General features: G+C 46.5%; 1 long non-coding RNA gene across 1 annotated transcript in view; it reads right to left on the bottom strand.

Moving 5' to 3' along the window:
* LOC139796291 (uncharacterized) overlaps nucleotides 1-26,809 on the bottom strand; it is a 240,433-nt gene that overhangs the window by 151,874 nt on the left and 61,750 nt on the right. The gene's annotated exons all lie outside the window — the stretch shown is intronic.

Below are 26,809 nucleotides of genomic sequence, written 5' to 3'. Positions count from 1 at the left end.
AGTGACCTCCAGAAAACAGCATGTAATGCAGCTGCTGGTGTGAGCCCTGACTCGTTACTCTTTCTCCAGGCAGGAGAGGATCAGACCCCTTGAGCAGCCCTGGAGCTGCCTTTCCTGCCGGAGGAGGCCCCAGGTCAGGCTGGAAAGCACAAGGTTGTGCAGCAGGACTCCTTCCACCCTCTCACCAGCGAGGCTCCTGACTTAGAGGAGGTCAGACCTCACTCCTTAGTCTTTTCCCACCTCATTCACCTGACAACCTCCTCCACAACAGACATCTTATCAGACGTGACTGATTGCTGTAATCTGTACTCTGGGCAGCCATTAAGCAAATTACCTGAATCATTGCAAGGATTAGTCTCATTAACACATGATTAGCATCAAATTAAAATAATGAGTGTTTAACTTCTGATGTCTTCCAGTTGTTGGAACAGCTTGATCAGCCACACCAGGCTGGCGGGGAGGTGGTGGGTGTCAAAGAGTCAGTGAGAAAAAAATAAAAATAAAGAAAAAGGCAGGCTGCAAGCAGACAAGGCAGCCTGCAGCTGACTGTCAGAACACAGCTCCAGCCTGCTCGGAGCAAGCCTGGCCTGAAGTTCACCACGTGCAGAGTAGAGGTGACTGGGCAACCCCAAACCTACACCCTGCTTACCATGTACCACCACAGCTGCTCTTGGGAGAAAGGCTTCACACTTCAGGGGCTTCACCCACCTCTCCACCCAGAGCTGTGACAGGCTCAGGGCAGTCCCAGTGACACCAAGGCACACACACTGCCTGGGATGCCAACACAGCCACCAAGGACAGGCTGAGGTGAGATGGCACCTCCACTCTTAGTTGCCTCCTGCCTGCTGATGTGTGCTGTCTTTTCAAAATAAAACAAAAGCAGGCCCAAAGTTTGGCCACACAGCAAAGAGCTAGGTGAGCAGTCCCTGCTTCTATCTGCAGAACGTGACCAGTCCTCTTCTGCTCTCTGTTCATTCCTCTCCCCTGCTCAAACACCCACCTGCCTGGACACTACAGTATCTATGCAGCAGGTTGCTCCACTGCCTGAGTGCCACCTTCCCAAAGCCCCCCAGCCAGGCTGCAAGGAGCAGCAGAGAACTGCAAGAAGCCACTCTTCTTTCCTCTCAGTCAAGATGGGCAATTCAGGTTCTTTTACCTGTGATGAATCCTGAGTGTGTGTGTTCAGTGTTCCCACCAGGACTGGGAAGGCAGCTCCTCCTGCAAGCCCATGATAGCCTCTAGTGATAGAGGCACAACCCTTCCCAGTGCACAGAAACCATTCTCCGTATCTCATGGTGACACAGGAGGAGAACACTTGCTGTTCCTCTTCACCCCATGCACACAGCCCTCAGCATTCCACAAAAAACAACTTGCCTAATTTTAGTGGTGCTGAGGCTCATCTCCAGAAGGTGCTACCAGGACTGTGAACAGCAGTTAGTTACCAGGCATTAGCTACCCTGTGGTGAAATAGAACACCACCACTTTTAGTTTTTCCTCCTCTGCTGGCTCAAATGTGTTTTACACTTGCAAATAAACCCTTTTTTCCAGGGTAGTTCTGCTGGGCAGGATTTCCAGAACCAGCAGAAGCCTCAGTACAGACAGAGGTATTTTCTCCACCTGCTCTCATGCCCCACCAGAAAGCTGCTGATCTACTCCTCCTCCTCAAGCCGGCTCTACAGCCCAAGGAGAAAGCAAAACACTCTCATTTAATGACTTATTGTTACAGCACTTTACCAAACTTTCAGGTTTTCACCAATATCAGCTCACAACTGCCAGGCAAAGCTCCCCCATACAACCCAAACACTATGGTACTGACAGGGCAGGACTGGCTCAGTCCAGTTCTGGGAGGGAAAACTCCATAAGTGAGGCTATAACAGCTTCAAAAGTCAGATCAGCACTTACTGCCCTCCAAGGAAAAAATTCACTGGATTCATCTTGGTCAGCATTTACATGCTATACACTTAGATTCAATAGGTTTATAGCTACTGAAGCCAAACTCAAAAGAAATTGGGACTTTTTTTTTTGTTTGTGAGATTAAGCGAATACATTTGAGGAGACCCGCTGATTTGTTGTAATTTTTTTTTTTTTAACCCAAGACTTTGGCTGTTACATTTACTAAGAGAAGAAACAGGGACTGTTGGGTATTTTCAAGACACTTATGTTCCATTTCAGTTACATCTTGTGCATAAAATCTGGCAGGTCAAAAGGGTGATTTATGAAAAACTCACCATCAAATTAAATTATGCTCTAAACATTTTAATACGTAAGACTCACTGTTTTAAGGATTTTCTCCACGCTCCTATTTCCATTTTTGAGTCATCTCCAATGCTAAAGAAGGCAAAGCCAAAATCACATCCCCATGAATAATGCTGGAAAGGAGTTTGCAAAGCCTCTCCCTTTTGATGTGGTAAGCTGCTAGCAGATCACTTCTTTTTCTGATTCTGTACCCACAATCACCAACTTTCTCTTCTGCCTGCAGCTGGTGTGTTGTTGGGACTGCAGCAAAGTCTGTCCAAAGTCCCAGTTCTCTGTAGCCTGCTGCAGCTTATTTGCTTTTATCTGCATATGAATTTAAAAAGTTTCTGCCTCTGATTCTACTGCATGGCTGCAGAGCTGAAACCAAAGCCTTGCTTTTCCTTGCCTTAAAAAACTCTGGTTGATGACTTTGAGAGGCATCTTCCCTACCTCCAGAGGTAGAGTGAGAGCTGAACATTCAGGATCTGCACCTAAATCCACACTCAAAGAAACATTTCTTTCTCAACCATGGAATTGACAGAACATGTGCAGCAGCCAATGTTTAAGCCTCAACATCTTGGTTATTTATTCTTTGAAATGCCACAAACCATAAGCACGTATTATAGACAAATCACTTGTCAAAGCTCTTTCTTAATTTAATTAAAGCCATTTTTTATTCATAGAAGTGCAAAGAAGCAACTTAAACAGATAACATTTTTCACACTTGCATAAAATGAAAATAGCCAAACTAAATTTTGGCAAAGTATATAACAACAAAAGATCCAAGCAAAGACTATATATGTGCCAACTTCCATCTCTGCTAAGCCGTTAGCAGTGAGTTACACACACACAGTCTCCCAGTTACATTCCTTATGGACTCCTGACCCTCCACTCCCTACATACACAGCAATGACTCTTGCACTGTGGCCCAACAGTCCTCTCCAACACCTCCTCTGGACCTGGTCCCTGTCAGTGATGAGCAGGCAGCAAACCACTGCTCCAGTTAAAGCTCCTGCCCCTAGGAGCTCCCTCTGCTTCTCCAGCACGGATCCGAATGCGTCACTGGCACAGTGCATGTCAAGGCCACAGATCAAGAGCAGAACCAGGAGAATGAAGACAGAACCTCTCCTCTTAGGGAGAAGGTTCCAGGTGCTAATTCAAAAAGGTTTTTCTTTGTAGTGCAGAAGGACTTGTGACCTCTGCATGCTTGAGCAAACCTGCAGCCACGGCTCACACACAACAATGAAACCTGGATTCAGCAGCATACACACTGATGAGGTACCCAGGAAAAGGCTTAGAAACATTTCTTCATCATGGCCTTACTCAGAGCCTAAGGCTAAGACTGAAAATACACTCAGGTTTGCCTTTTTTTTAGAGGCACTGTGTCCAGCTCCACTCCCAGACTCTGTAGCCTGCAGTATTAAAAAAGACTTGAGCAGTATGGTTCTGGGGAGCCATTTGCATATATGCAGATTACATCCAGTCCCTGGAATTTTGCTTCACTGTCGTGCCTCATAAGGATAAAAGAACCATCCAAATCCAGGGGGCACAGACCAAAAAGACACTCCTTCAAGCTGAGCAAAGCTAATTTGGGATCAACAGCATCAAGACACAGGGTTTTGCTGCAACTCAGGTTCACAAAAACCAATGGGATAAAGTGACAGAAGAATTCCTTTCCATCTCAAAATACCTACAAACACAAGTTCTGTCAGTTAAAACCCCACAACACCTCCTTGAATCTAGAGGCAGTCTAAGGGAATTCTAGAGGCTGGTTATGCACACCTCCCAGCTAAACGATTTTTTCCTATCAGATTTTCCCAACAGGAATGGTTCCAGGCACATTAGTACTCATCACTACTGTCCAGAGTAAGAGACACCTAATTCCACCAGTTTTGCTCACACCTGCTATGGTAAATAGAAAATCATTTATCAATTTACCTTCAAAGTTAAAGTTTGCTGTTGTGCAATCCCTTAAAGCACTCAAAAATTTCATGATTTAAGTGATACATTCAGACTCCATCTGCTGCATATTATTGACCACATTATGTAAACTACATTTTAGCAATTCACACTCACTTGATTCTGCAGTACCTGTGGGTGCCAAACATATGCTTCCTATTCTACTTGCCTCTCCTGGGCCATATGCAACCCACTCCAACCATCAGCCCTCCTATAGACACAACTTGCTGCCCCGTGGGCTTTTTTTGAAGTATAAATCAGGCCAAGTGTGCCAATTGTAAACCAACTTGTGCAGAAAACTCTGTGGTATTCAGTCAGCTCTTCTGAGGCCAGGAAGGTGTGATCACAAGAGCTCCAGGAACCAGGCACTGGGGGGTGTGGGGGGTCATTGCTTGCAAAGTGACCCAGAGCCCCTGGTGGGCAGCAGAGCCCCTCACCTGTGCACCCAGCCTGGGGCTGCCCTGCTCAGCAGGGAGGCCAGCCTGGAAGTCACCATACCAACAAAACAACAGGACTTGAAGCATCTGATTTTCAGAAATGAGATACTGCTCTGTTGCTAGGCAAAATGTAAGGGGTTGGGGGTTTTCCTCATCTTTTCAGAGAAGCCTCTGCTCTCTTCTTGAGGGGCAGAGCTAAATTTCATATTCTCACTAATGCAGAATTAGAATGGGAGCATACAGACCTGCTGCTTATTCCAAGGCATGTCTCCAGCCTGTTCCCTTTTGGAAATAACACCATGTACTCAACTAAGTATTTCATAAGGGAAGAAAACCCACATCACCCCACTGCTGCAGTAAGATGATGTCTGGGGCCCTGCTTCTGGTTTTTTAGTTTGCACTAGAGGATGGAACAAAGGGATGGAAACTTCATGCAACAAACATGGAACCAAACATGCAAAACAAACAGCTTGAACCAAACAAAAAATGGGTCCAATCCATTCACAGAAGGCAACAGCTGTCTAGAAGCCCATCACTTTGTTGGTCTTCCACTCATCTGTCATTTTTTGAGAGCACTGAACACACACTGGGATATGCTTCTCTTTTGATCAAAACTCTTGACTGATGTATTTTACAGTGGAGAAGAAGTTCAAACCTGTGAACACATCAACAGGAGTTCTGCAATAACAAATACCTGTCCCCAGGATGCCAGGGGGCACCACCATCCAAACTAAACCTTCTACATCTATGGTAGGAGTAAAGAAATTTGCTGTGTTCCTACTACTGCTGCTTCAGTTACAGAGCAGAGCAAAGGTTGGGTGTCCCTCTGCAGCCTAGAGATGAGCACGTGCCCCAGGCCTCAGCTGCTGCTGTTCTCAATGGGCTTCTGTCCTTATGTTGCCCGTAGTCAAGACACAAACCAACAGAGTGTCAGTTTATGCGGTGCTTTATTCGGGGCCCGGGAAACCTGAGGACTGGCGTCCCAAGTCAGGATTCCAACGATCCTCGTTTTCGGTTCAGCTTTTATACCCTTTTACAATGAAGCCTTCGTGCGGAATTTCACGTACTTCAGTTACAAAACAATTACATACATCATGCAGATAACAATAGATAGACATCCACAAACCACAAATCTCTCATACTTTTTCAACTTAAGATATTGTTTTAACTGACTCCCACCACCAACCCCCCTTACATGCGTAATAATCCTTATCTTCAATGTCAGTTTACTTTTCTTCATGTTCTATATGCTCGACTAATCCCCTTTGATAAACTGTTCCCCTCTTCCCAGCACATTCCTTGTTGATAAACTGTTCCCCTCTTCTCAGCACATTAGCACATTCCTTGCTAGTTTCCAAGACCCGCTCCCAGGGCCTGTTTTTTCTGGCTTGCTTGACCAGTCCGAACCTTAGCATAACTACTCCTAAATTTCTATTTCTTTCGCTACCTGCAACACTTACAGGACACACCTGGATTCCAACACAACTCTGCCAACCATCACCAGGCCTGCATTTTCTCACCCAGGCTGCTTCTCTACACAGGAGCTCTTGTCCCAACACCCCAGCTGTGAAGCCATTGTTTGCTCACTTCTGGTGGCAATGCTTGCACTCCATGCATCCCCCTTCCTCACCACAAGCCCCCTCACCTTACTCCTCCATCTTCTCTTGCAAAGGACAATACTATATGTGCCAGGCACCTGGGATGACCCGTTCTACCCCTTGCCTGACACTCAGGGAGCAAGAAACCCACACTTCCCAGTGGTGACACCACACCAAGGAACAGTGTTCCTGGGGCCCTACACACTGCAGGCACACGTGTCCAGACTGACATTCTGGGAAAAAGGTGCCCCATGAGCCTGCTGGGTGACTGCCCCACACTACCACCTCTTTCATCTAAGAGCAGCAGAGGTTACAATCCAGAAGTGCTCTTCTCCATCACCCTTCAATCCAATCCCTTCCTAGTTGCTTTGGAGCTGGAGCAATGTATTGCTGGCTGCTATTAAGCAGATGATGACATCCCAGCAGCCCAGCACACAAACAGGGGGAGGAGCACTGCCTGCCCAGGAAGAGCACAGGATGTCTCCTGTACTCCTGCTCACCCTGCTTAAGGTGCAGGGCTCAGATGGCAGAAAGGGTGGGTGTGCTGCACAGCTCCAGCTCTAGGCTCTGTAATTAAACAGATAACTCACACTAAGTATTTGCAATTGCCTAAACCAGCATTTGTTAGTGATGCATCTGGATCTCAATAACCATTACCTTCTGCTACCTACAGGTAGAGATAATTATCCACGAGTAAACGATTACCTATGCTATAAATTACCTACAAAAATTTGGGCTGGGTTTTTGCCAATCACCATTCCAATTAATTAACAAAAATTGACTGGCTGGCTTTAGACCAAATATTTCCTCATCAGTATTCAATGCCAGTGCCTACAAGATGAAGGAAATAAACCAGAGAGAAACCCTGCAAAGGTTAGAAAGAGATGAAAGCAACTGAGAGAATAAGCAATGGTTTGTGTGTTTGTGAGGAACCTCCTCTCTTTGCCCGTGGGCAGGGCTGGATGGTCCCTGGCTGATCACCCCAGCAGCACACACAGACACTGCCACACAGGAGGGGTCATGGGCAGGGGACCCTGGGGGCTGTCAGGACAAAGAGGGGACACAGCAGCTCTTGGTTGTATCAGCTGGGGGAGGAACAGGCACCCTGCCTGGGCACACTGCTTCCCGAGGAACTCCTGATTCCTCAGGTCAGAGACTCACAAACCCTCCCCTTTGCAGTGGTGAAGGGGACTGAAGTTTCACAGGAGCCTAAGGGAGGTGTTGAACACCCAGCAGGACACACCTGCAGGTTGGCCATTCAGACAATGTGTGTGTGCCCTCTGGTTCTGTGGTTGCACACACTGAATATTCATCAGTCATTCTGGACTGGTCAGCAAAACTCATCAGGGAACTTCAAGCCAAACAATCTACAAAGAAAATCACTAATAAGTATAATCTAGTGCCTTCCACATCACCTCAAAAATCTTTTAAGATGTTTTTGTCATGTCACCTCCAGTTATTGATTTATTAGAAAGCAACCAGATCTTTCACTGCATAAAGTAAGATTTTTATTTATTTATGCAGGCCTGTCAGTGTCAATAAAATACTGTGGATGCTGGATATCAGTTACACTCCATGGAATTAGGTGAAAGGCCAGACTTTTGTGGTAGTGTTCAACAGAATTCTGGTCCTGGCCAGGCAGAAGGGGTGCAGGGAGGGGTGGAGAGGTGCTCTGAGGGCAGCAGAGCCCTGCCCCCTGCTCCTGTCCTGGCACAGCCATCAGGGCTCCCAGGGCCTGGTGGAATTTCAGGTCAGGGTCACCTGAGAAAACGTGCAAGTGGAAAACAACAACCAGCAGCTTGCCAATATCTACAAAAAGCCCAACAAAAACACCCAACTAACAAAACAAAAACCAACACAAAGAGCATCAGAGAGGAAGTCAAATGTTGCTACTAACTCACCCAGCTACTAATCAGGCTTCAAAGATACAGACACACGTGCAGAACATCTCCCAGCTGACTGCACACACTGCACAGCTCTACAGCACAGCAGAAGGCACTGGTGTCTGGAAAAAAACCTCCATTTTGAGCTGTATTTATGTACCTGCTACAATGAAGACATCATTCCTGGTTCTCCTGGGTTATTCTCATCTGAAGTTCATTCAAACATTTGTTAATGAACAGTAAATCTTTCGACTACTTGGAATTGCTCTGTTTAATAAACAGTGTGCATTTCATCAACATTATTCAAAACTCAAACTCATTTACAAAAAAAAATCCCCATCAGTCAGAGAGAAAAATGTATTCAGCTCTTTGGAAGGCCCTGGTAGCACAAGCCAGGTTCAGACTAACTGAAATATATAGGACCAAAAGCAGAGTCAAGATTCTTAAGAGCCTCATTTTAGAACCCCACAAGGAAACACAGGGATTTCTGAAAGCACTCTAGACCAGAACTGTCACCTGGGCACTTCAGGGGCCTGAAGTGCTGGGGGGGTGCTATATGCCAAGCACTTCGAGGTGTATTTAAGTGGTATGATGTGTTCAGAGGTAGGAAACTGAAAGCAGCTTAAGATTCTGCAGTTTTTGCTCAGCAATGAGTCCAGACAAAATGGTTTTCTCCACAGGAGAAAATGCACACACACACACCACAAGTCCCTCTTTACTTAAAGACTTGCCCTTTCCCTGCTCGTGCTTCATGCTGTCACTTCTGCTTGCACAAGGGGTATGTGCAACTTCACACCTGGGCCATGTTTCAAACCCACTTGGCTGCAGAAGCCTTCCTGGCTATCTACACTACTGAGACAAATCACAGACACTGAAGACAAGGTTACAAGCCAGATCAAATGTTAAAAGAAAAAATAAAAAAATATCAAGAAACAACATCTATCTGGCAGGTTGTGGAATAACTGAGAAAAAGCATCACAGACAGCTCTATTTAACATGGACCATCACCAGATAATGCTGAAAGGATCACACAGAGCCCTGGGTACCACCCCCTGATGTTGCTGAGCTTAGCCCACCCTTCTCACGCCATTACTTGCTTCTTGCCAGTGATGGAATTCTTTTTGATGAGTAAACTGTAGATTAATCTAAAGAGCCTAGCAAATTTAAGACAATTAAGTGGAAAAAGCATTCACCCTAAAGGTCAGGGTGCTCTTGAGCTGTTTATTTTAAACTGGTAGTATGGATTTTATACTTTTCTATCACTTTTCTAACAAGAAAGCCAAAATATAGGTAAAAGGTTTTCAGCAGTTGGATTTTATTCCCCCCAATAACAGATGCTTTGGCACTGCAGCTCTGGCCTATTTTAGCACCTTAAGAAACTTCACCCTTTTTGCAGCAGAACAAACAGTCTGGTTCCCACACTGCAGCCTCACATCACCGTGCCTGCTACAGCAGGAGCCCGAGATGCTACAAACCTGTCAGTGCTCGGGCCTCCTCCTGAAAGACCCAAACCAACCACAAAACATGAAGGAAAAGCTGAGGGTTCTGCCTTGAGATGCTCTCCCAGCCTGGTGACCAGTCAGAGGGGTTGGCTGGAGCCCCACAGGGACATGTCCAGAGGTCCCATCACACCAACCCTGCTGCCTCCTTGGGACCCACCTCAGCATTTTGCACACTTTGTTCTTCCTTTATTCTCAAGGTCATTTCTTGTTTATTGAATCATCCATTGTGCTTGCAGACTGATGGGTCCCCTAATCCCTGGGCTGGTTTCTTAACTTGAAATGAGTTTCCAGGAGAGCAGGGCTGGCACCTGGCAGGAGCAGCAGCATTGTTTTTAACACACTTGTAACTCAGCTGCCGCTCCTCGGGGAGGTTCCAAGGACCTCAAAGGCAATAGTTCTCTGCCCAGGAGCAAAGAAGACATTACAGCTTGTACTAGAAGATTTAATAGGTGTCATAATTTATCATGTAAACCGAAAAGTGTTTCTTAATTAAGTGCGTACGTTAATGAATTTTTTAATTTGATCCCTGTAAGTACCTTGCTATACTAATTGCAATATTCTACACATTAGTCATCCGCTGTTGCCCTTGGCTATTTTCTACCCTGAGAGGGAGAGATAGAGCTTTTCAGTTAAAGTTCATTTAACTCTTTCCACCCAACAAATTAAATTTCCTGTTATTCACCCTGGAGAGAGACAGCTGCACTTCAGTCCTGCAGCACCTGATGGACAGTGTTCCCCATACACACCAGCCTGGGGCCCACCTGCCTGCCTAGGGAGAGGGAGCAGGGGAGAGCTCACACATTCTGCAGCCCAGCAGTGTGCTCCTGGCATGGGAAGAGGTGCAGGGCAGGAAAATGATGGTGAGGGGCACCTGGAGCACAGTGTCAGCTGCAGAGGTGGGGGTCACTGCACTGTGACACACAGATTATTCTGGATTTCAAAGTCTGACCGAGGGAGGTGTCAGCTTTTCTGATCCTTTTCACTTGTACCCAAAATTCAAGGGCAAGAGGGTGGGGAACTTGCCACTCAACACCTAGAGAGTGGAGGGGGAGAGGGAGAGAGGCAGCAGCTGAAGGTCTGGCACCTGCCAGAAATTTGCTCTCCAGTTGGTAAAAAGTGCCAAGCCATCACCTGATACCAGGGGAGCTGACAAGCCCCTCTGACCATTCTAATTTCTGGCCCTGGACAGCTTAAAGGGCAGCTTCAAAAGCCTTAGACCTGACAGACTTAAAAGCAAGACAAAACCAAGCAGAAGGGTTATACCCATGGCCAGACAAGAAATTGAAGCCACTGAGAACACAAAATGTCCTTCTTAGTCATACCTTCCACATCTCAAAACTGTTTCTGTTTCTGGAGTTTGCATAGAGGAATTCAGAATTTCACTACAATAACGACTCCATAAGGGAGATTTTTAGATTTTAAAAAAGAACCTTCAATGTTCTTTGAAAAAATAATGAAAATGCCTTGTTTTCCATCTTGTCTGCCAATACAGAAGTGTAATATGTGTATAATGCAAACCCTCCCTTTCCCAGTGTTTGTTTCTATGACCTAGATAAACAATAGCAGCAAGTCATCATCTGCTGAAGCATGTTAGTCCTCAGTCTGCCTTTCCAAGATGATCAAAAAGGAACACACAGCTTGCCCCTGAACACTGCTTAGTTGGCATGCCAGGGAGGTATTCACAATGCTCTCCAGGTGATGCCGTCAGATCCTCTCTGGAACTGAGATGAACTCTCACAGGTTCTGCACTCTGAATGAGGCAGCACTTACAGCTTCTCTTCTGTGTTACATCAGTGTTTATTTCCTGCTTTGACTGTGACTATAGTGTCACACAAGCGTGACCCCAGCTCCAGTAAACTGTGAAAAGGTCCTGGAAAAACAGCCTGTATTTAGAACATCTGAACTTTCCTCTACCAATTTCCTTATGTAGCTTGTACACAATACTTGCTGTCATGCAAGTATTCGTATCATGATTAAAAATTCTTTAAAAGTTATTAAAAAAAAAATTCTATCTTTGCAAAAGCAGGTGTCAGCATTCAGTCACAGCAACACCTTTTCAACCCAACTGGTCAAACCCTCTGCTGTACTTCACGTGGTCACACACGGTGTTATAATCTCTGGTGCCCTGGGAGGTGAGCTTGGTGAAGCCCCTCAGAGCCTGCAGTGTCCCAGTCCCTACAGATGTGCCCTGCCCCAGAGCCTCTCCCTGTGCCCGATGTGCCACCCTCCTGCCCACAGACACCCAGGAAGCAAAGCACATGCACAGGGCTGACCCAAGGCGCAGGTCCTGGCAGGATCAGAACCTAAGCAACACTACTGATCCTGCCCTGTCAGCACTACAGCCAAACAGAGAACCAAAGCACAGATCAGGTTCCTGTACAGGGATTACAGGGAGTCACCAGCCCAGGTGCCTCCCAGGCCAGGGGGCCTTTGCAGAGCAGCCCTGCATCACTCACTCACTCCCCAACTTGTAAGATGAGCTTGTGAAGTTAATAGCAACATCATGGCATGACACACTTCAGGGAAGTGAGACTATTCACATGGGTGGCTGTCACCTGCTTTTCAGCAAATTTCAAACAGTGTTGTCTACAGCATCCTGTTGTATTAGGTAAATGCATCCTGACACCTTTCTTACTGTATTATGCTCAACTGCTAAAATAGTGAGATGCAAACCTCCCTCTTATTTATTTTTTTAAAAGAAAACACTGCCTGGTAATTTCCAGGGGTCAGATCTCATGGGTCGATAGAAGATCCTGCCTGCAGACTCCTACAGATGCCAAAGGTTGCTGGTTGCAGCCACTTCTAAGCATCCCTTCTCAGGTTCCTGGACAAGAGCACAGTTATTCCTGAAGTGTGAGCAGGGGCTGCCTGCTGTCAATGGTTTCAGAGTCAGGACTCTGGCTACCACATACCAAAAGAGCTCCACAGGAGCTGTGCTGGCTGGAGTCAACCTGGCCCTCACTGCCAAATGACATTTTGTAAACTTCCAGCCCAACAGGCTGAATTTGCAACCATCAGATTAGGTCACAAATGTTTGCCCCCACTATGATAACTCCAATGACTGCCCAGCCTCCAGCCAGCTGCAGTAACCTCAGTGGAACTATCACCAGAAATGTCATCAGGGGAAGACAGGCCACCCACAGGTAAAGGTAAGAACTTGCTAGTGGCAAAACAATCTCATTTCTCCAGTTCCACAATCTGAGTAAGACAAGAGTTAGAGAAATAGTATTTATCCTTTGAGAGCTCTGGAGAGAAGTGATTTTCAACGACTTTCAACGATCTACCACTGAAGCACACTGCAGGTAGACCTGTCAAAAATTACCTTCACCACTACACTTACCATATGTTTATGAAGACAGAAGTTATACATATTTTATCCTAGCGTGGGATCTGACATGACAGTGTCAAACAAAGCTCACTAAGTTTGTCATTCAAGCAATCACACTCTCTTCATATTTAACCACCCCTGCTTAAGTTATTTCCACTACAAATTATCTTCTCCTTCTGTAGGCAAGATGCTTTTCCTGTAATTATCCAAGGACAGACAGATAAAGGATACACAAAGCAACAAACTCATGCTTCAACTTGGACACCCCAGGAATGAGTGTTTCCACCATGCATTTATCTCTGAAAAAAACAGACTGGCTTCTCTCTCAAGTGCCCTGCACTTTTTGTGGGTATCTACATCTGTACAAATCCCCATTTTCAGCTTGTACCAACTTTCACAGGTGTGAAATCATGGCATAAAGTGCATTGTAATAGAAAGCACCAGGCTCATGGTATTTCTCATCAAGACCATTCGGACCATATTTTTAGCTGGTGTTAAAACTATCCTAACACCACTGACATCCTTGGAAAGATCCCAAATTTATACCAGTTAAGAAATTCTCTCCTTTCTCTTGCAGAAACCACTGTGCTGGCCACCACAGCCCAGCTCCAACTGGAGGCACAGGAGCTAAGTGAGGCTGCCTTGCAGACATACTTCCCTTCACATGGGGGAACTGAGTGCTCCTTTTCTGCCAAAATGGAGAGTCAGGTACAACAGCACAAGAACAGCTACCCAGATTTTGATCAATTTCTGCAGAACTCTCCTATCCTCATCTGGACAACAGCATTCCAGGCCTTCTCTATTCTGCTGTGACCTTGAAAGCACTTGTACAAAGGTGGAAACAGTGGTTCTAGGTTAAGCAAGTACTGTATCTGTCTGTACTTGTTCTCAACATCTTTCCAAATAAATAATCTGGGTGTTATTTTTTACAAATTGTTCCTGTGTCAAAATAAAATCTTTGTAGAGCAACAGACAGATACCGATAGCTCACATGCTTTTTATAAACACACCAGCAAACTGAACTGCAATCCTCAAGACCTAAGTGAAAATAAATCATCTAAAAAGGAGCCAAAAACCACCTCTCACTTGTGCATTCATCTTCCCTTTCCTCTTCACCTTTTGACTGGCAACTGAAAGAATGCAGGAGGGAGAAATGGTTATAAAGTATCACCAAGGTGAATAAAAAAACCCCAATTGAACCACATGCTTTTCTGCAAAGTCAATGCCAGTCAAATGCCCATACACACTCATCTCACAAACACCCTGACTCCTCTACAATTCACTGGTGCTGGTTATATTTACCAGTTGTTCAAGCTAATTCTCTTGGTTTATCAGTCCCTCTAATACTCACTACAATATAGGAACTATGAGTATAGGGACTGGAGTCCACTCCTGAATGCCATGGCCTCCTTGCCCCCCACTATCCAGGCTGCTGCTCAGCTTCTGGCTGTGTGTCCTGCAGAGGCAGAGGCCACCAGCACAGGTAACACCTACCCTGAGGCTCTTCAGTGGGTTTTGTCTCCCAGACAAAAGCTGTTCCCTGGGAATTCCCAGGGAACAGGCAGAAGACAAAAACTTGAAGCTCACTGACATCTGGTCAACCCCCTGGAAATACCCTTTGACAGAACAAAATCAAACTCTGGTGTCTGAAATAAATCCGGTGAAGTTTTTATATGCAGCCATTAACTGTGTACCCACATCCCCACAGGGCAGATGACAGGTGCCCCAGACACTTTTTGCTCCTGCTGAATGGCATTTAATGCAAAAGACATCTGATCTGCCTCTGAAAGCAGCAGTAAGTGGTTTGATCAGAAATGACATCTGAGCCAAACGAGCTAATTAGTTTACAGGATCTCCCCTTTCTCCCCCCAACAACAACAAAAGTCGTTCTGTGTTCTCCCCTCAGCTTAAGGTCTCACTATAGGGTGCCATCCTATTGTTGGAGCTGGAGCTGACATTCATCAGACAGATTAACTGCACGTGTCGGCAGCTCCGTCAAAGCAGGCGCATCTGCTGCTGATAAACACTGTCAGCTCTTTGTCAGGAGAAATACAGGATCCAGCGCTGAAAAAACAGCAGGAACCGCTTAAAAAACTCGAGCGGCTTCTACCTAGGCAGGGAGCTAGCCCTAGCAAACCGGGACAGGCAAGCCTGAGGCTCTGAACCCGGCAGATGCATTAATAAAGCCCGAAGGACCCTGCAGCCGATGGCATCGGCCTGGCGGTGGAATGCCTGTGAGCCCAGGGAAGTCCCCAGCCCCGCTGTCCTCAGCTACCCCAGGGATGGATCTGGGTGCCGCACTGACACCCACCCCTCGTTGGGTGCCTGCAGGACCCTCCCCTGCTGCCTGCCCACGGCTCGGGCCAGCCCTGCAAACGCTCAGCACTGACTGCTCTGCCTTCTCCCTCCCGGAGAACACAAATCCGGCGGTGCAGCAGTGACACCATTGGCAAAATGCAAGAAGTGCAGTGGCTTCCAGCGTGCCCGCGGTGGTCACACACCGAGCCCACGCGGGACAGCTTCAGCGTGGGCTGCGGGAGCTGGGAAGGGCAGGGGAGCACTCGGGGGCACGGCAAGCGCGGGGTGCAGCTGTGTCCAGGGGACGGGGAACAGCCCCGGGCACTGCCAGCCAGCAGAGCAACCCCCACGGGACCTGTTAATTATAACCACTGATGAGGCCGAACGGGATCTTACCACTGCTTGAATAGCTAAAGGGTGGGTGCCAGGAGGATGGGTCCAGACTCTTCTCCGTGGTGTCCAGTGACAGAACAAGGGGAAATGGACACCAACTGGAGACGATTGGCACACAGGAGATTTCAATTAAATACAAGAAAATACTTCTTCAGTCTGAGGGTAACAACACTGGAATAGATTGCCCAGGGAGGTTCTAGAGTATCCATCCTGGGAAACATTCAAGACCCACCTGGATGGATTCCTCTCAAACCAGCTCCAGGGGATCCTGCTCTAGTAGAGGGGTTGGACTACATCATCCTCAGAGGTCCCTTCCAACCCCTGACCATCCTGTGTCACACAGGTACCCACTGACCCAACTGAAGCCTGGACACCAGGCAGTGGAGAGCTCTCTGGAACACACTCTCCAAGCTGCAGTCAGCTTACAGCTGGTTTGTGAGAGGTTTATGCTGCACTTGGACAGAAATACTCAACTTACTCTATAACACTACAGTGCCCTGAAACACAGCCCCTGGGTCATGGCAGCATCAGCTCCTTCCAGCAGAAGACCCAGGTCCTGAGGCAGGAGTGGGGCTCGGGCATCACAGCCCCACACCACACACAGAGCACAGCTTTACCTTCCCTACTGAGGCTGTTCAACATCACCAGCAGAACTGGGCTGCTCAGGACCATCCAGGCAGGCTTTACAATGGCTTTCAAGGACTGATGCAGTACACTGGATTTGAGGGGCAGATCTTCATCACAGCAACAGTTTTAACTAATTAGAACTGATTTGTGCAACTGTAATGCCCAATATTAAACATTTAATACATGATTTATATAAGCACAGGTTTGAGTAGGTCTTAAAAGAGCCACTAATCTGAATAGGACAAAATAGAGTTATGCATCCTTTCCAGAAGATAACAGCAGTCTTGGATCTGACCACTAACATTTTTAAAAATTAGGAGCAAAACAGCATGTGGAAACAGCTGGATCATAAAAGAAAATCTATTTGAGAATGTGCACAAATATGAACACAAGTTACCTTGCACTGCAGAGAGCAACTACAGCCTATCAAAAGTTTTGTGTAGACTTTTCAAAAGAGTAGAATTTCAGAAGTGTAGAATTTCTCACAATTTCCCAAGTAGCAGAGGTAAGCAACAGGACAATACCCTGCATTTGGGTTCTGAGCTCTTGGCTGCAGTAGAGACATGTTAGGTAGTTAGGAATGATTCTCTTCCTATCCTGTGCCTCAGTTTGCTGCATAATATGAATATTGTAATATCTGTACACCCTAAAAAGTAATTCAGAAGCATGGATGACAAGAGTGAACAGCACTTGAGGAAAAGTAAAAAAAACTTGTGTAGAAACTAACTACAGTACATAAAAAGCAGGAAGAAACAGAACACAAAATTCCACTGTTTGTATCTGAGGAGTACAGGAACACACACTGCTCCTCAGTCCAATACCACAGTCCTTTTCCCCAGGTCTAGCTGGGAGGAGCTCCTAAAGCCACCTTGCTCCCAGCCACCCCTGTGTCCCTAATGCAGGTGCTTGTGACAGAGGGGAGGATGTGGTGGCACTGGGCACCTCCTCCAGCCTCACTGTAACTCTACTGCTGTCACCACACTGGGATGCTCTGCCTCGGTCCAGCACCAGCTCTATTTCTTCCCCAGCTCTTTCATTCTCCTCCCCAGGCTCTCAGCAGAGCACTCTGCACCTGAAGGCAGCCAGCTGCTCCTGGGTGACTGTGCAGCACATCAGATACATCCTCCTGTATGAAAGGGAGGGTGAATTCACACATGCAAAGCATCACTGCAGGAGGAGCAATCTGATGAAAAGGTCACCTTTTTGTTTGCAGGAAGACAAATCTTTATCAAAGTCAGAGGCAGGAGGGAATGTGTGAGCTCCTCTCAGCAGGTTCTGCCTGCTCTCTGCTGGTACCCAGGGCTGACTGGGGCAGAGTGAGGACAGTGTCACAGACAGCTTTCTGTAAGAAGCTGCTATCTTCCTGCCACTAATCTGCTTTGGACTTCATTTCACTTCCAGCCCAGCTCTCCCTCAGCATCCAGGCTGCAATGCACTTGTTTGTTTCAGCTGCCATGTTTTGGGAGGAAGACTCAGCCAGCCCAGCCAGACAAGTGGTGACAAGGACTCATCTCCAGTGGCTTCACCTGGCCCATCAGTGCCAGCACCCAGGCTGGAAGGCAGAAGGAGGTGCAGAGCTTCTGAGCTAAAGCACAGGTAAGGCTGGGGAGAGATGATGTCTGCTAGCCCCAGGAGGAAGAGGGGGAACCAGGCATACAAAAGACAGAAGGGATCCCAGTGTACCCTTAATCTATAAATATTTAAGTAGTCCCTCCTCCCCCTCTCCTCAACAACATATGCCAGTGTCTCCTTCAGCTCATAAAAGCCAATTCCCTCCTGCTGTTTCTGAGCACCAGAAGTCTCAGAGTGGTGATTAGTGGATTACGTGCATCTCAGGGACTGACTCCAATCACTTTCCCCTTGCAAATTGCTCGGCTTCAATGCAGCAGCACAGAGCAGAGAGGGCTCTGCCACTGGGGCCTGGTCCTCATTACGGCCAGGAGACTTCAGGAGTTTGTTTACACGGCTGGAACATCATCCTCCTGGGCAGCTAATCATCCCTTCCCCAGGGTTTCTGCTCTTTGAATACTTAAGAGTAATCACCACCAGCGATCTACACCCAGAGTAGCATCTAAGCAATTTCACCAAGTCAACTGACAACAGCTTGAAGTAATATTAGCCCCCTTATATGAAGACAAGTGCTCTCCACACAAGGATGCTGGAGCTTAACACCACTCAATAAATCAGAGCAACATCCTGGAAAGCTTGCCATTAGTTCTGAGCCATTAATTTTTGCTGGGTCTTTGACACAACTGTTTGAGAGCACTATAACCTGCTCTGTGAAAGTTAAATTATAAAGAGCAACTTCCCTGAAGGTGCTAGTCTACTAACCCATTTAAGTCCTTGGCTAAACACCTAAAATAAATCACTGGAGAGCTGCCAGGCAGAAGGTTTCCTACTGTGCAATATGTGAATATAAGCCATTCCCTCTCAAAACAAGCCCCAGCTGGGAAACCTTTGGCCCTAAATATCTTTACAAGATATTCCATCTAGTACTATAGCAGCCAAGTGAAACCAGACATTTTACCATATGGAGTTCCATGTAACGATGTCTTCCTCTCAGGTCCTTCATAGGAAGTTTTCTTCCCAATGATTAAATGATTAAATACAGAAGAGATTGACAAATACTGAAAAGCAAGTAAACCCAAAAATTGCCCGTCCTGTTCCCACTGCACACACCTGAATAATAACTGTGTTCTCTGAGGGTCCTGGTAAACATGCACTTCTTAGAAGTTCCCACCACAAAATATATATATTTAAATAAATAAATAAATAAAGTTGTTTTGCTAACTAAAACTTTAGCATTGATCATTTTTCAAAACAACTGCAAACTCAGCTGTCAGCTGTCTGAGGGAGAATGCAATGCCCATCAGAAGGAACTGGTTCACCTAGCAAAGGAAATGAGTACCACTGCCTTAAGTGAGCCTCTCTAGGGCTGCCCAGACCTTTGCTTTGTTATGCCAAGAACAATGGAAAAGGGGATAGAAACAGTACCAGGGAAAGGCAGAATGTCACTTGGTGTTGTTTTCTGGGTTATTTCTCATGGTAGTCTCTAAAATCCTGTCCACTTTATGGCAAAACAAGCTCTCACCAAACCACAGACTCAAACCTCAAAGCCCTGCAGCTGAAGCTCCAAGAGGAGACAGTGCAGCAGTGATGTGCAAAGGTATCCATCCCATGACTCTGGGAGGACGGGCTCCCCAGGACAGGGAGCATCTGTCCCATTCCAGCTCTGTGCTCAGCTCTGGATCCACTGCTCTGCAGAGGCACTGCCACACTGCCCAGGGCTTGCAACTCCTGTGCTGCATGAGGCTGTAATGGGGAGCTCTAATTAAAGGCACAGAAGGAAAAAGGCCTTCCAGACAATTAACAATCAACCTAGCATTAGGTTAAAACCGCCTTTTAATTGGATTGTAATGAGGCAACAATGTATCTCTGATTCTGTTCAAAACTGAAAAGCCTGCTTCAGGTAACTGAAAACAGTGTTGGTAAAGAGGGGGACCTATCAACCCTGTTCCATATGGCACCATAAATTATAAAGAGCAGGTAATGAAGCAGTGCCAAAAAGTAAATACTTCACAATATTGGTTTCCTTACATCTCTTGGGGGCGTAGACTTGCTGCAGTATCTATGAAAGTATCCTGAAAGCACATTTTGGACTGCCTACCCTCCACTGAAACATGGGGAAGTGGTGGATTTCCCACTGTGGAAAACTAAGTCTCAGCTCAACAGGGTGCTGAGGTCTCATATGAACTACAGCATTAGAAGGGTTGGACCAGATGATCCTTGAGTCCCTTCCAACATGACATTCTAGGCTCCTATGATTTCTGGGTCTGCTTTTTTCCCTTTCCTAGAGAAATCCTTCCAGGACCTCACTCTCACAGCATGAGAACAGAAAACTGAGCTGTAGGAAAGCTGTCCTGCCCAGCCAAGCCTCACCATACCTGGTGCTGCCCACAGGCTCACTCCCCTGAGCCTGGCTTGAACTGTGGTCCTGCTATGGACAACAGGAGCCAAGGAAGCCCTGAAAAGGGATGTAAAACTACATGACAAAGGCCATTCCACTGCTTTTCTTGGAAAATTCTGCTACCCTGAGGAAACAGGAAGAATTGAAACAGCAGGGAACCAAGCTGAGAACATCCAACCACTCATGGGAGGGCCCCACACACCAAGTGCTGCATCCTGTAGTACCAATGACAGATCTCAGTGTCCCTTTGGTGCCTCTGGAAAAACCTGTCCTTGTAAGGAGCACCACTTCTAACAAATCCATCCCCATCTTTTCACTGTTTCTCTCCCAGCTCCCTACTCTTTTTTTTTAACACAGGCCTCCAGAACAGAACTCCAGTTATCCTGCAGACACTCCCCAGCCTTCCAAAGCAAACCAATTTCAACACACAGCTGCTGCTGCTCCTGTTTTTCTTCTCCCCAAACAGAGATGACCCTTTCCAAGGCTGTGCTTACACTCACGACCACCAATGAGGAGTTTCTGTATTCTTCAGTATGTATTTTTTTCAGTGGTCTCTCTCTTCTGCAGCCAAGTCTGTTTTTCCAAATCATTAACCTCAGCCAAGAGAAAGCACTACCTCCAGGAATAATCCAGATTATATTCATGCACTATAACAGAGTAAAAAAACACTTCTTGAACAAAGAAAATGGCAACCATCACCTTACCAGGTCAAACATCTTTATATACACTCCTCCATCTTTTCCAACAGAACATGCATCTTATTCATCACCTTCTGTATCTCAGCATGCATATTCCATGGCCTACATGCTTGATCAGCATGTTTACAGCTACAGTCAGTTCTGAAACTGTAAATAAGACCTCTAATTTCATTAGCCAATTAATAATGTAAGAAAGCACAGCCTCTTTAGTGCTAATCAGATTCTCATTACCACTGGATGCTGTCCCCGCTAAGCAGTCACAGGGCTGATGCCAATGAAACGAAGGACTGGACTGAAATGAAGAGGTGGGACACAAGACATGGAGTCAGAGAAAGGTGCACTCATCAGAGGTCACCTTCACAGAGCTCCACTTCCAGCAGACCATACAGGCTGCTACTGACTTACACCTCAGATAGAGCCACTGACCAATTCAGACTGAGCCGGTACCTGAGCCACAAGACCTTCCCTTGGTGGGTGGGATACAAGGGATACAAAATACTCAAGCATGAATACTTTGTAAGATATTTGCAACAAACTCCTTGCTGACAACTCAGGCTGCCTTTGATCTCTCCCCTCACCCTACCAGTGATGTGATAGGATGGTTCATGTCAGACACAGGACTCAAGACCACAAATGCTCCGCAGAACCCTTGCTTAGGACACCTCCTCTGCAGCACAAGTGAGTCTCCTCCTCCCGGGCTGGGCCAGGGTGCACATTCCTGCCTTTGATCAAGAAGGAAAGAGCACAGGCTGAGCCTAGGAAGAAATGGGCTCAATAACTCAGCTCCTTTACTGTAAGACATGAATATATGTGAGACTGTTTTTATTACTATTATTATTTGCAGGCTTAACTAAATTGTAATTTAAGTAACATATTGAAAGGTAAACTGCCACCTGCTCCTGCCAGATGTTCTGCAAATCTTTAGTACCACTTCAAGCATGCTACAGCACTGAAGGAAGAAGACGACTGGACCTCAAAGGTATTTAGCTCCCCTGTCTCCTACTGGGCTGTAAGGAGATTTCTGTTATGCAGGCTCATCATCAGAAAGGGTAAGGACCATGCTCCAATTCGTTATGTAAATGAGAGCATACCATAGCACACTCCTCTTTTTTTCCCAAGGACCTGAATGTGTATAAACATGCTGGGATATGTATGGCAGTGCTCCCTCATCATTCAGCTTCCATAGAATACGAGGACATATCTTAAAGGGCTTTGTGCCTCCTCCCACAGTGTCTTTTAAGAGAAACATCTATTAAAATACACATTACTCCTGCCATTATAGGTAAGAGAGCATTCTGACATCCTCATTCATTTGAACAAGTCCCCACTCTGCAACATTCCCACTCAAGTGCTGGCATGAAACTGTCTCACTTGACACCTTCCACACCAGGAGGTGCTGGGGAAGAGTTCTGTTGCACCTAAATACACAAACCATCTGCTGCCAGCTCTCTACTTCTCTTTAAAACCCTGCAGTGAACTTACCCAAAATAGCTACAAGTGAGCATCAGCAAGGGAAATGAAAGCCTCCTCCTGTTTCTGCAAGTGCAGGCAATTCCTCAAAGCAAATAAACACTGGATTGATAGAAAGGAAACAAAGCACCCATCTCTTCACATTTCTCAGGCCAAGCAGCATCCTGCATTGCCACTGGGCTCCCTACAGCTGCATGGTTTGTGGGGCTCACCCACCCACCCACCTGGCTGGGGCCTGACTGAGCTGTCAGGAGATGATCTGCCCTCTCCTCTGGTGCAGCACCCTGCGAAGCAGCAGATCCCCAGAGACCTGGCTGGCAGCCTCCAGTGCTGGCTTGATGCAAACATGTCCATTATGTGTATAAAAATTTATTACAAGTACAAAAGCCATGAAGTTTTTGAAGACAAGTAGGGAAAGATGACAAGTAAGGCAGGGAAGAGAAGATTGGAATCCATCAGGTAGCCCAGAGGCTACCCCCTCTCTCCCTGTGAAACCAGGCACTGCCTCAGCCCTGGCCACCCATGAAGATCCTCCTGGAGCTCCTGCAGTACTGTCACTCTCTGGGGCTCCCTCAACTGCTGAGATGAAAGGCAGAAAATTCAGGGAACTTGAAAGTTCTGAAGTCACCTTCCTCCTGTCCCCTCAGGCTGCCTGCAGAGCCCATCTGCCTGGGATTCCCACAGTCACACCGAGGTCCATCATGTACAAAATGAAGCAGCTAATAAACTAGAAAGGCCTGTCAGAACACAAAAAGGCTGTCAATGGATACAGCTTTTTCCCCACAAGTGACATCTTACTTGGAAAGTGAACTGTTAGCAGCCAAACATTTAATTTTGTGATTTACTCCAAGCAACTCACATTCACAACAAGCAAAGGTTTGCTGCTCAGGGGCCCTGGAAGGAAAGACTGTCTCACAAGCAGGGCCACAGCACAGATTGATGCTTCAAACAAGGATATTCCAGACTAGTTTCCAGGTATTGTTTTCTTACCCAACACATCCCTCAATTGTCTTTTCTCCCAAGATCTCAGGCAAAGAAAAAAGGAGCATGTCATTTACTGTGGAAACTTGCACCTGCAAGCAGAACTTTGCTTCAGGAAACTTCACCAAGCTGTTACTGAAGCTTTATGGCTCTTCACTGAAGAGCTTTTTATTATCCAAGTCCCAACGCCCCTGGCTGCTGTTCCAGCCTCCCCTCAGCTTTCTCCCTCCTTCATTTCCACAGACTGAGTGTGCAACTTTTGCAGGACATCTCATTCAACCGTTTGGTCTTTTTCAGAGTTTTCCTCAAGCTCTCAAGTTTCCCATGACTAGTAGAGCAGCCAGCCCCAGAGCCACACACAGCCTATAGAAGAGCAGTCACGAGCTGGTTTGGGAGACAGAAATACTTTAAACCCTTCATGCCTTCCAAGGAACTCCAACAACACCTTTAGCAAGAAGGAGCACTGCTCACCTCTACCTGTTTATAGGCACTGTCACCCCGATTTTTCCAAATCCTTTGCCCAAAGCCTGTGGGGCCTGCACATGCTGCTCTCAGAAGCACAGCTTTGGATTTCACCATATGAAGAAGGAAAATTGCTGCCTCCCATCATGAAGCCCACATGGACTGCATCAGTAAGCAGCCTCTCTGCTGCTGAACACTCCAGACACCTTCATGGCACTGCTGAGCTGCAGTGAATGTTCTTCTGTGCGGTGAGAGGGAACAAGCAGGTGTACCAGGGCAGGACTCTAGAGCTGTTCCTGCAGGAGATCATTAGAATCACACCTGCTCAACACTCAGAACCTGGTTACAGCTGCATTTTAAAACTTCACAGTTAGCAAGTCTTTAATCCATCTAATAATTTGTTGTGGAATAACTTCAGTTTTGTAATCAAAGTATTATTCAGTACCAAGAGAAGTCTATCAGCCAGACTCCTGATCTCCTCAGAAAAGTTCATTTGACAGGATCTATTTTCCATAAGGCCAGGTTGATTGACATTAATTACACTCAATAGTTGTGTCTACCCCAGACCGCCTGTGTGTGGGTGTTGCTTGCTCTTTCCAGGCTTCAGCCTTCATCATTTTAAACAGGAGCATAGCATAACGTCCTGATGCACAGGAGGTTGCATTATTATTAGTGTTTACACCTATTAGTGCTTAACAAACCCCTTGACTGCTCCAGTGACCCTGGGAGAAAGCAAAGCAGCAGGGAGAACAGGCTGCACCCACTGGCACCCAGCTCACCCAGTACCCCATCCCAAACTGCCAAACAAACCTGTGACCCAAAACCAGCTGGAAAAAGCTTGACAATAGTCAGCTACCAGGACATCATACTTAGTAGTTAGAGCCTTGGCAAAATCTAAATTCCTGCAAAGAGCTCCAGGCACTCCTGATAACAGAGTTCTCACCTCCTTCAGGGTGAAATGCTGGGACAGGGCACAGAGGTGCATACCTGCTACCAGACACCCCAGACATTTTCTGAAGAGCTCATAACCATCTCCACTACAACAAACAGCACACTTTGAAGTGAGCAGACAATGCTGCACCCCCAAAATGCTAATTCCTGAGTTGCTGGGTGTGCTGCTGGGGGAGGGCTGATAGCCAGTGCCTCCTGCTGTGGATAAAGCCATTTTTAAATCATAAAAAACAGCTGTTTCCAGACAGCAAGTGAGAATGGAAAGTCTCCTGCAGATGCACGTAACCCACTGGCCCCATTCTGTTTCAGGCACTTAGGACACTCCAATAATTTCACAACCTAATCTTTGAAAACCATTTCCTTTACTTCTGTATGAAGTACATTTTTTGACTGAGAGACCTGGCTGTAGTGTGGTTCTGTGATGAAATACCTGCAGAATTAGTGACACAGGTAAACAGTGACAGAGAACTCCCCTGCAGACAGAAGTCAGGCAATGAAATTAATTAATTTCTGTCTCTGATCTTTCACTAGTGACAATAAAGCCATGTGAGGAGGACTATCACTCTGAGGGGGAAAACCACAGATTTTCAAAATAAACCTCCATCTCCTCTCTGAGATGCTGCCACTGGGTTAAGACGACTCCTCCAAGAGACTAGGAAACCCATCCCACCAGCATCCATGGCCTTCATCGAGGTACAAATCTCCTTAAGCAGCTCAACAGCAGATACCTGCAAGTCATTTGGTCTCTCTCCTTCATCTACACACTGCTAGGCTGTTATTGCTCCCTCTTTTGGTAACTGGGTACTATTTTAATTCTCATTTCAATCTGAAACAGTTACACAGGTTGAAGGGGGCACAATTAAAATACTCCTTTATTCATATCAGTGTACAGGAACCAGCTTCACCCTCAGAGACTGAGTTTTTGTAGAGATGACTAAAAAAGCAAATCTTTCCATGTGAGGCTCAGACACATTCCAGACAGAAATCTGAGGTACACTGTACACAGCAGAATGGTTTCCAAAGGGGTTTCTTAAGAGTAAGCACAGGACATCCTCGTTATACCTTGTTTCAGCTTTTCAGCTGCCTTGATTTAAACCAGCACTACCCCCCTCATGTCTTTTGTCAGAAAGCAGTCCTGGAACTGTGGGCTCCCAGCACCCAGCCCTCCCAGACACCGGGCACAGGTGCTCTGCAGAGGAGGGAGAAGGGGCTAAAAGATCTGCCAGGCTGAGCAGTGATCCTGCAGGCTGGTGCTTCTCTAACAGAACAGGTAGCAGCTGCAACCACAACACCCACAATACCACAACTCTAAGCCAACACCCATTAAAGCAGAAGGAAAGCTTCCCAAAGACTTCAGCAGACACTAGAGCAGACCTTCAGCACCCACTGCAGCTACACCTCATCCAAGGCTTTTTCCTGGGCTTTTCATTCCCTTCCTTCCACTGGGTTTCCAGTTCCTCCCTTTCCAACCACTCAGTGTGCTTGCCTGGCTTTCAGGAAAGGCTGATGGCTGCAGGCACAGCAGATGAAAGGGCAGAGGCAGAAGAGGGGCTCTGAAAAGCCACTGGTGCTCCCAGCAGGAGAAGTGTATCAGCTCACAGAGGCACCAACAAACTGTGGGGTTTGGACTTCCCCACAAAAAAGGATGAGCTGAGCCAGAGGATGTGAGTGAGCACATCTTCCACACAACACTTTAGATTTCTAAGGAAGCATCCAGTGCAGCTTGCCATGATAACTAAATTTATTATTAACTGTGTATTTCATGATGTTAGTGACAATATGTTAATGTGATTTTTCACGTCCTCCTGCAGTGAACAGATGGCTCCTTTTACTTTACTTTCCACATCAAGTGTGATTATTTCTTGGTGCCAAAAGCCACCTGCCGCTCCCTGGTCTCCAGTCTAATTTTTTATGTTGGTAAAACACAGCAGGACTTGTTATCAGTTGGATGGCATCTTAATAAAAGGAGACATGCCAACATATTGACATCATGTTCAAGGGGAAAATTTTAGCCCCATCC

This window comes from Heliangelus exortis, chromosome 4 (genome assembly GCF_036169615.1).
Source record: "Heliangelus exortis chromosome 4, bHelExo1.hap1, whole genome shotgun sequence".
Classification (NCBI taxonomy): Eukaryota; Metazoa; Chordata; class Aves; order Apodiformes; family Trochilidae; genus Heliangelus; species Heliangelus exortis.
Note: the sequence above shows the minus strand (reverse complement) of the source record. Positions and strands in the feature narration are given on the sequence as shown.